General features: G+C 41.3%; 1 non-coding gene across 1 annotated transcript; it reads left to right on the top strand.

Annotated features, from left to right (window-relative positions):
* The first annotated feature begins 3620 nt into the window (after positions 1-3620).
* On the top strand, positions 3621-3702 carry trnas-uga (transfer RNA serine (anticodon UGA)). The gene has a single exon. It is a non-coding gene; the product is annotated as a tRNA-Ser (tRNA).
* Positions 3703-7849: the final 4147 nt, after the last annotated feature.

The following is a 7849-nucleotide window of genomic DNA, read 5'->3' as shown; positions in this document are numbered from 1 at the left end:
ATCAGTGTTTGATATTTTATCTCTGATTTTTCTTAAATCTCAACTGCGGCTTTCTGTGCTGAAGTTTACAAGAAATCCTATTTCAATAGCGAAGCTTTACAGAAACCAAAACTGGAATTTCCTGTAATCCTAACGTAATGTCCAAACAGTCCGTCCAATTTATTGTTTAAAATCATACTGTAATGGTTACCTCATGATGTTTCTTTCTTGAGGACCTGAGTACAAGCTTTAGCAATAAAATCAGTCTATACTCTATTGTTAGTAGTCCTTGGATAACAAGTTTTTCACTCATTAGTCTAATATTTTTGACTGCATGCTTTTTCTGGAAGTTCATTATGTACAGGCATAAAAGTTAAGTTCTATATGATTTCATCAAAAGCGATAAAAACACATGGAAATTAAACAGGTTATTATTAGAGACTGAAAACACAAGAAGATGCAGTCCTGAAATTTTGTACTTCCTTCTCTGACTGTTTTCAAAACCAACTGGCTCATTTTCTCCTTGTGTTTGATAATGTCCTGTTTTTACTTCTATATTTTGTATATTTCAGTTTGACTCCCGCTTCCTGCTATCTATTTTTTACTTTCAGTCCATTGTTTTAAAAAGAAAATTAAATTTATAGTTCTCTTGTGCTGTTTCTTTCTTGAGGGCTTGAGTACAAGATTCAGCAATAAAATGAATCTATACCCTACTGTAGGTAGTCTTTGAATAGCAGAACTTTCACTTACTGGTCTGTTTCTATTGACTAATCTGCTATCTATGGAAGTTAATTCTCTACATGTATAAAAGGTTGTGCTCTGTTTGGCTCTGTAAAGTGGAATAAAAATGCATAGAAATTGACCAGGTTTGTTATTAGAGACTGAAGACACAAGAAGCAGTCCTGAAATATTGTACTTCCCTCTCTGATCTGCATTTGTGGATGTTTCTGCGTATGATGCCATCAAAATAAATAGCATGACTTGCCAATCCTTTGTTCTCCGTGTATTTACTCTGTGTATTTCATTGGTTAGCTCTCTGTGTATTTACTCTGTGTATTTCATTGGTTAGCTCTCTGTGTATTTACTCTGTGTATTTCATTGGTTAGCTCTCTGTGTATTTACTCTGTGTATTTCATTGGTTAGCTCTCTGTGTATTTAGTTGGTTAGTTCTCTTTGTATTTACTCTGTGTATTTCATTGGTTAGCTCTCTGTGTATTTGGTTGGTTAGTTGGTTGCGTATTTGCTTTGTTTATTTGGTTAGTTGTCTGCATATTTAGTTGGTTAGTTCTCTTTGTATTTACTCTGTGTATTTCATTGGTTTGTTCTCTGTGTATTTTCTTTGTGTATTTGGTTAGCTTGTTCTCTTTGTATTTACAAAATCTATGAGAAGTCCTCAGTTTCTCTCTTTAGATCCACAGGGAGAGCTTGTGTGGACTCTTCACATCCTGTTCTGTACTCTTTTCCCCTGCTCTCACTAACAGAAATATTATCAACCAATCAAAGAACAGAAAAACCTCTAATTAACCTCAAAGTAAAGTAACCCTCACTATGACAAGAGAAACTAATGATCCCTCACATTGGCATCATATGTGCATTGAGAAATAAACATAAAACTTAAAACATCAAATTATAATACATAAACAGTGTCCCAGAATATGATTTTTATATTTATCAGATTCTGTACGAATCGTTTCTTGGGTTCTTCGTTGTTTATCTGGACAGAATGTCCTTGGAACAAACATCATCTTCGCTAATGATGAATCCATTGTGTGTCCATTTTAGCTGCGATCTTATCTCTCCTTTTCACTATATTGCTATATGCTTCAGCTCCATTGTGTACTACATCTCTACTCTCTACTACATTCTCCTAGCAAAAGCCATAGGGCTCTTCTATTAGGAGGTTTACTACTTGCTCTGAGTTAACTAACTCAGAGTTTTCACTAAATCCACTTTCTGGAACGCCCAACAGGTGTGTGTGCGCATGTGTGTGTGTGTGTGTCTGATAGAGGGGGAGAGAGAGAGAGAGAGAGAGAGAGAGAGAGGAGGGTAGAAATTGAAGAATATGGAAAGATGGGTATCAGTTGCATCTTTGTACCAATGGACTTCACTGGAACGCTGAATGGACTTCACTGGAACCCTCATTCACCAATATCTTCCTAAGTTTTTTCTTAAATTTGTCCTTGAGGAAGGTCCTTAGAAAACCTCTATCCCATTGTCCCCGTAAATTGACAGCAAGTGGAATATCCCCCAGGGCCCTGTTTCAGAAAGCTGGTTAAGTGAAAACTGAGTTAGTTAACTCAGAGTAAGTAGTAAACCCTCTAATAGAAGAGCCCTATGGCTTTGTTTTGCCAGGAGAATGAAACCATAGGGCTCCTCTGTTAGGAGGTTTACTACTTTGCGTTTTCACTAAACCCATTTTCTGAAACAGGGTCCAGGGGCCTGTACTACGAAGCAAGTTCAACATACCCAGGGTGTCTTTTTGTTGGTTGGTTTGACAAAGCCTAACAACCGTAGTTTCGGATAAGTGATGTCACGACGGTGGTTATGAAGTCATTAAGTCAACCCAGGTTTTCTCAATCTAGTGTAGACCGCATACACATAAAAGGGGCGGTGTTGGCACCAGATGACCAATCCCAAACACGGAGAGACCTAGAGCCGCGTACTTCACTCAAGACGCAACGCTAGGGGTCCATAAAGATCTATATAAGTAAGGGATAATGCATAGTCCGCCGGTCATTATCCAAAAATAGGACGAACAGGACCCCAACGCGCAGCGGAGGGGCCTTCTTCCGTCCTGAAGGGATTTAGGGGCTTGGGGGCCGATATGTAAGGGATCCCTTACATATCGGACCTCCGAACGCTGGGACGGCCCATTCAATTCAGTGGAACCTTCTGCAGCATTCTGAGGAACCGTATAATATAAGAATTTCACATGTAGTGCAAGCTGTTGCCGTTTTAATCGCTTTTTGTTTTGGAGAGTGTTGAACTGAATAAACATATTATTTGAACTCCTTGCCAAATGCAGTAAAGCATGGTTTCTTACCTGTAAATTCACATTAATGGATATGAAATTTGGCTATTGCAATGATAAGATTAATCATGCAATCCACGCACCGAGGTCCACAGGATCCTCCAGGAATGGTGACGGCATTTTCGAAGAGAATTGATTGGTCAGTAGGCGGTGCTTTTATACGTTTTGATCTCTTATCTCGACCATAACCTGCTCCCGAGCAGGTTAGGTGTGCAGCGTAAGTTACCATGGCGAAGTACCCCGGTAAAAAGTGAGCCACCTTTGTGACACTGATAACCCAGGGTTAAACCTGAAGTTACCTGCTTTGTGGTACAGGCCCCTGGTCTCAGTGAATAAGGCAGGCAAATAAATTAAAGTTAAGTTAAGTTAAGTTAAGTTAAGTTAAAGTGGCGTTGGGTTAAACACCAAAGAATACCAGACAAAGAAACAAGGAAAAAGCAGAAGTATTTCTACTGAACTAAACAAGGCTGAACTAACTAAAGACAGGTGGGATCAGTGATTAAACTAACAGGACTAAACAAGGCTGAACTAAGAAACCAGGGAGTAAAGAGAGAGTTACACCAAAACAGACCACCAGAGGCGGGAATGAAAGGAACAGGGCACAGCAGAAGCTGCGATGGCCGAGTGGTTAAGGCGTTGGACTTGAAATCCAATGGGGTATCCCCGCGCAGGTTCGAACCCTGCTCGCAGCGGAAAGCCATAAGCCATAAGGTTAGAGGACTGGGCTTGTGACTGGAGGGTTGTCGGTTTGGTTCCATGGCTGTGTGCCCTTGAGCAACACACTTAACCCTAATGCTCCCCAGGCGCAGAGGAATGCTGCCCACTGCTCCTGTGTCTACTGGTGTGTTGGATGGGGACAAATTCACTGTTCACCGTGTGTGTGCAATCACTGAAATTTAATAATTTTATTTAACTGACCACTAGAGGGAGAATCAAGAGTAATACGGCATAACAGTACCCAAACTGACCCCTAGAGGGGGAAACAAGAGGAACAGGGTATGACAGTCCCCTACACACACGCACGCACACACACACTGCGAGTATGGAGCAATCAGCACACACACACACACATTAGGAGGCAGTGAGCTCACACACCCAGAGCAGCCACACAGCCGCACCGCCCGGGGGAGCAGTTGAGGGTTAGGTGCCTTGCTCAAGCTGCCACCAAACTAGCACAATTACATCTTCTTTCACACGCTCAAGTTCCTCTTTAAGAATAACTAACATCCTGTGTGGTTTCACAGCTTTAGAAGCTTCTAACAGCAATTCTAACGGCAATTTTTAGACAAGCGGTCATGTGCCCACAAATGTTTTGAAAGTGAATTTGGTCACATTTACAACACATCACATGCACTAAGGTCACACAGAGACCTGGAGGTGCTTCTGAGGAGCTGATCAGAGCTGATACACACTTCACTGTAACATCGTTATTACTCAGTAGAACAGAATGGACCTGAGTGAAGATGTAAAGTCCAGTGCAGATGATACTGAGGTCAACAAGACGATAGTGAAAACAGACGAGACTGAGGGCGTTTATGAAGTGATGCATGCCATTGTGGAAAGGCGTCCAACTCAAAGGATACAAATATCAAAAAGCAGCCAAGGACTCTTCAACTCAGGTGAATACACACACACACACACACACACACACACACACATACACAGACTTAAACGTTTTTCACTCAGATAAGCACACACATACATACATACATATATACATACATACATACAAATATACCCACAAACATACAAACACATGCTCTCTCTCTCTCTCTCTCCACATGCACAACCACCCACTCACAGACACACACACACACAAACACACATTGTGTTATAGTGCCTCGTGTTGCTCTTGATATCTGACCAGCTTAAAGAAAAAAAAAGAATCTGTTCTCTATCAGCTATTTGGATAGGTACAGTCAGAAACATTCCCAGAGGAGTACAACGCAAAATGTTTCAGTTTCATATATTATTTAAAAAGAAATTTCTCATTCATCTGTTTTCAGGAAATGACATTGTTGATAGCAGATACTACAGACTGACAGCAGTGTGTCTGGGACTGCTGTGTGTTCTCCTGTTGGTTATTGTCATAGTGCTGTGTGTCAGCAGACACCAGTTACAAACCAGTTATTATAAGCTGTTTGAAGACAGAAACCAATTGCAAATTAATTGCAGGAACCTAACCAAGGAAAACCGACAGCTGCTGAACAGTTATAACATCTTGGCTGAGGAGCAAAACCATTTACAAATGGATATCAGTGAACTTAAAATTCAGACCGACCAGTTACAAACCAACCTCAGGGAAGCGAAGCAGCAATTACAGGCAGAGAGAGACATATTCTTCAGAATAGGTGAGTAGAATTGCACGATTAAAAGCCGCGACAGTTTGTTGACGGTTGCCATATAAGTGACTGATGACTTCTTGATTTGTATGTAGTCTTTTTAATGAGTTTGTTAATTAGGTTGTGGGAAACAGGATGCGTGTGAAGATTCAGGTTTTAATTTCAGTGAGGAAAAGAACAATGAAACGTATGAAGGAAACAAAAACAAAGGCAAAGGCTAAATCCACCAACGTGAAGACACGGTAATAATAGAATGAAGGGAGGAGAATGACTGAGACGCTCTAGAGAACGATCACACGTGACAACTAAACAAAAAAAAACAGAGATAAATATACACAGAAAGCAGATTAGTTACTGCATGGACAGGTGAAACAGGTGACAGACTGATGATGGAATGATAGGCAGACGAGACCAGTGATTGATATTCAGGAAAAGCTGAACACTGATAGGCTGGTTGTGAGGGGGGCGGGAAATGATGTTGTGACAGCCCTGCCCTCATAGGTCAGTTAGGAATGTCATGTCAAGAGGCCAGGGTGTATCTTTTGTACTCTGTCTTTCGTTTTACAGCGACAAGTGAAATTGTCTGAGGTTTTGAAAACCGTTTGTACAGTGAAGTACCGAAAAGGCATGGCTTTGACGACCCGTGGGGGTTTTTTTTGGTCTGATTTAGAGTGAGCAGTGAGGTCACGCTAAGAGCAGTGTTTCCCACATAATTAGCAAGTTGTTGTTGCTTATTAAAATCCAGTATGCTGTTCAAGGACAGAAACAACAAAACACAGGGGCAAGCTGCTGTCAGGGACCATGCAGAGAAACCCTGGCCTAGAGCAACAAGCAAACGATGTTCAGTGTCAAGGATTTCCAAGACACTTCTTGCCATTATTTGATGGTTCATGATTGGCGTCTTTTTTTTTTTATTGGCATCAGCGATGGCTGAGAAATAAAGACAGGAGTGATTCCGCTGGTCATAGGTCATAAATGTTTTTACCCTGAGCTAAAAAACACAAAAGAAAAAGAACAATTACGAATTCAAAATGATTGTGGCTCTCGAGGGTGCTCTGTTGACTCGAAACAGAAACGACCAGGGGAATAGAACAAACGCGCCCTCTCAGACTTTTTTACCCTGTGTCACTATCCTCTCTGTGCATGAATGATTACAAATCAGTGTTATATTCATGGGTGACTGTATTCACACTGAGATGTTTATATCAGATTAGTTTTTATGGATTCAATGCATTAAGTATTATTTCATGTTTCAGTTTTTGTCAGGGTATAAGTCTTTGTATGGATTCATTGTTCTACAATAGAGAGTTTCTGGAGCATATCACAGCTGTGTGTGTGTGTGTGCACGTGTGTGTGAGAGAGAGAGGCAGACAGATAGAGAGAAGACCAGACTCACTACATTGCCAATAACAGAAGAAATTTATCTGTGCAGAAAACCAAATACTCAGTTTTTATTTGCTGCTGTTTCACTGTGGATGACATGTCTTTTAACTGACTTGTTTAACAGTGGTTTTTCTCACTCTTTTCTCACTCTTCTCACTCACTTTGTTTGTTTGTATTTCTACGTTTGCATGTCAGTAACTTGTATCAGTCTTCTTTTTCAGGGTGGAAGCTCTCAAACTCCACTCTCTACTACATCTCTACTGAGAAAAAGAATTGGAGTGAGAGCAGACAGTACTGTAGAGACAGAGGAGGAGACCTGGTCATTATAGACAGCAGAGAAGAACAGGTGAGAGAGAGAGCGAGAGAGAGAGGGGGGGGGGGAGAGGGAGAATAGGGGTTGGGAAGTATATATCATACATAATCATAAAACTAATGATTTTCAGTGCTGTGTTATCCTTGTATGTCATCACCACAGAAGTTTGTACTCAGCCTGAGACCAGGCACCCGTTCTTGGATTGGTCTGACTGATGATGTCACAGAGGGGGTGTGGAAATGGGTGGACGGCACAGCACTGACCACTGGGTAAAAGATCTGTGAGATTTCACTCAGATCATGAGACATTCGGTCATCCTTTGTCTCAATCCACTGATCTTTAAGAGGAATACAGCACTGAGACATGTGTTATCTCTGCGTTGTTTCAGATACTGGATTGATGGGCAGCCTGACGGTGGGAATCAGGATTGCGTTGTTATTCAATCTAGATCTAAGTCTTTGAAGAGCTGGAGAGACATAGAATGCAACAACACTTATTTCTGGATCTGTGAGATGAGAGTGTCCCCTTGACAAGGCCATAATAACACACAGGCACTGACACACACACACACACACACACACACACACACACACACACAGAGCTGAGGACGTTGGGCCTCTGCTCAGAAGCTGATATTAAGGCGGTAAGTTCTTCCCTCCTTGCAAGTTGAAAGCCAAAAACTCGATCAGTTCGTCAGTGGGCGTGGTTTTTGAACGATATTTTGGGCGGAAGTGACTAGAATTGCTTGACGTAAATGACAAGCGGAAGTGACAAAAATTGCTTGCTGTAAACTCATAAATG

The sequence above is a fragment of the Chanos chanos genome, chromosome 11, assembly GCF_902362185.1.
Source record: "Chanos chanos chromosome 11, fChaCha1.1, whole genome shotgun sequence".
Lineage (NCBI taxonomy): Eukaryota > Metazoa > Chordata > Actinopteri > Gonorynchiformes > Chanidae > Chanos > Chanos chanos.
This window is presented reverse-complemented; position numbering and strand designations above follow the sequence as displayed.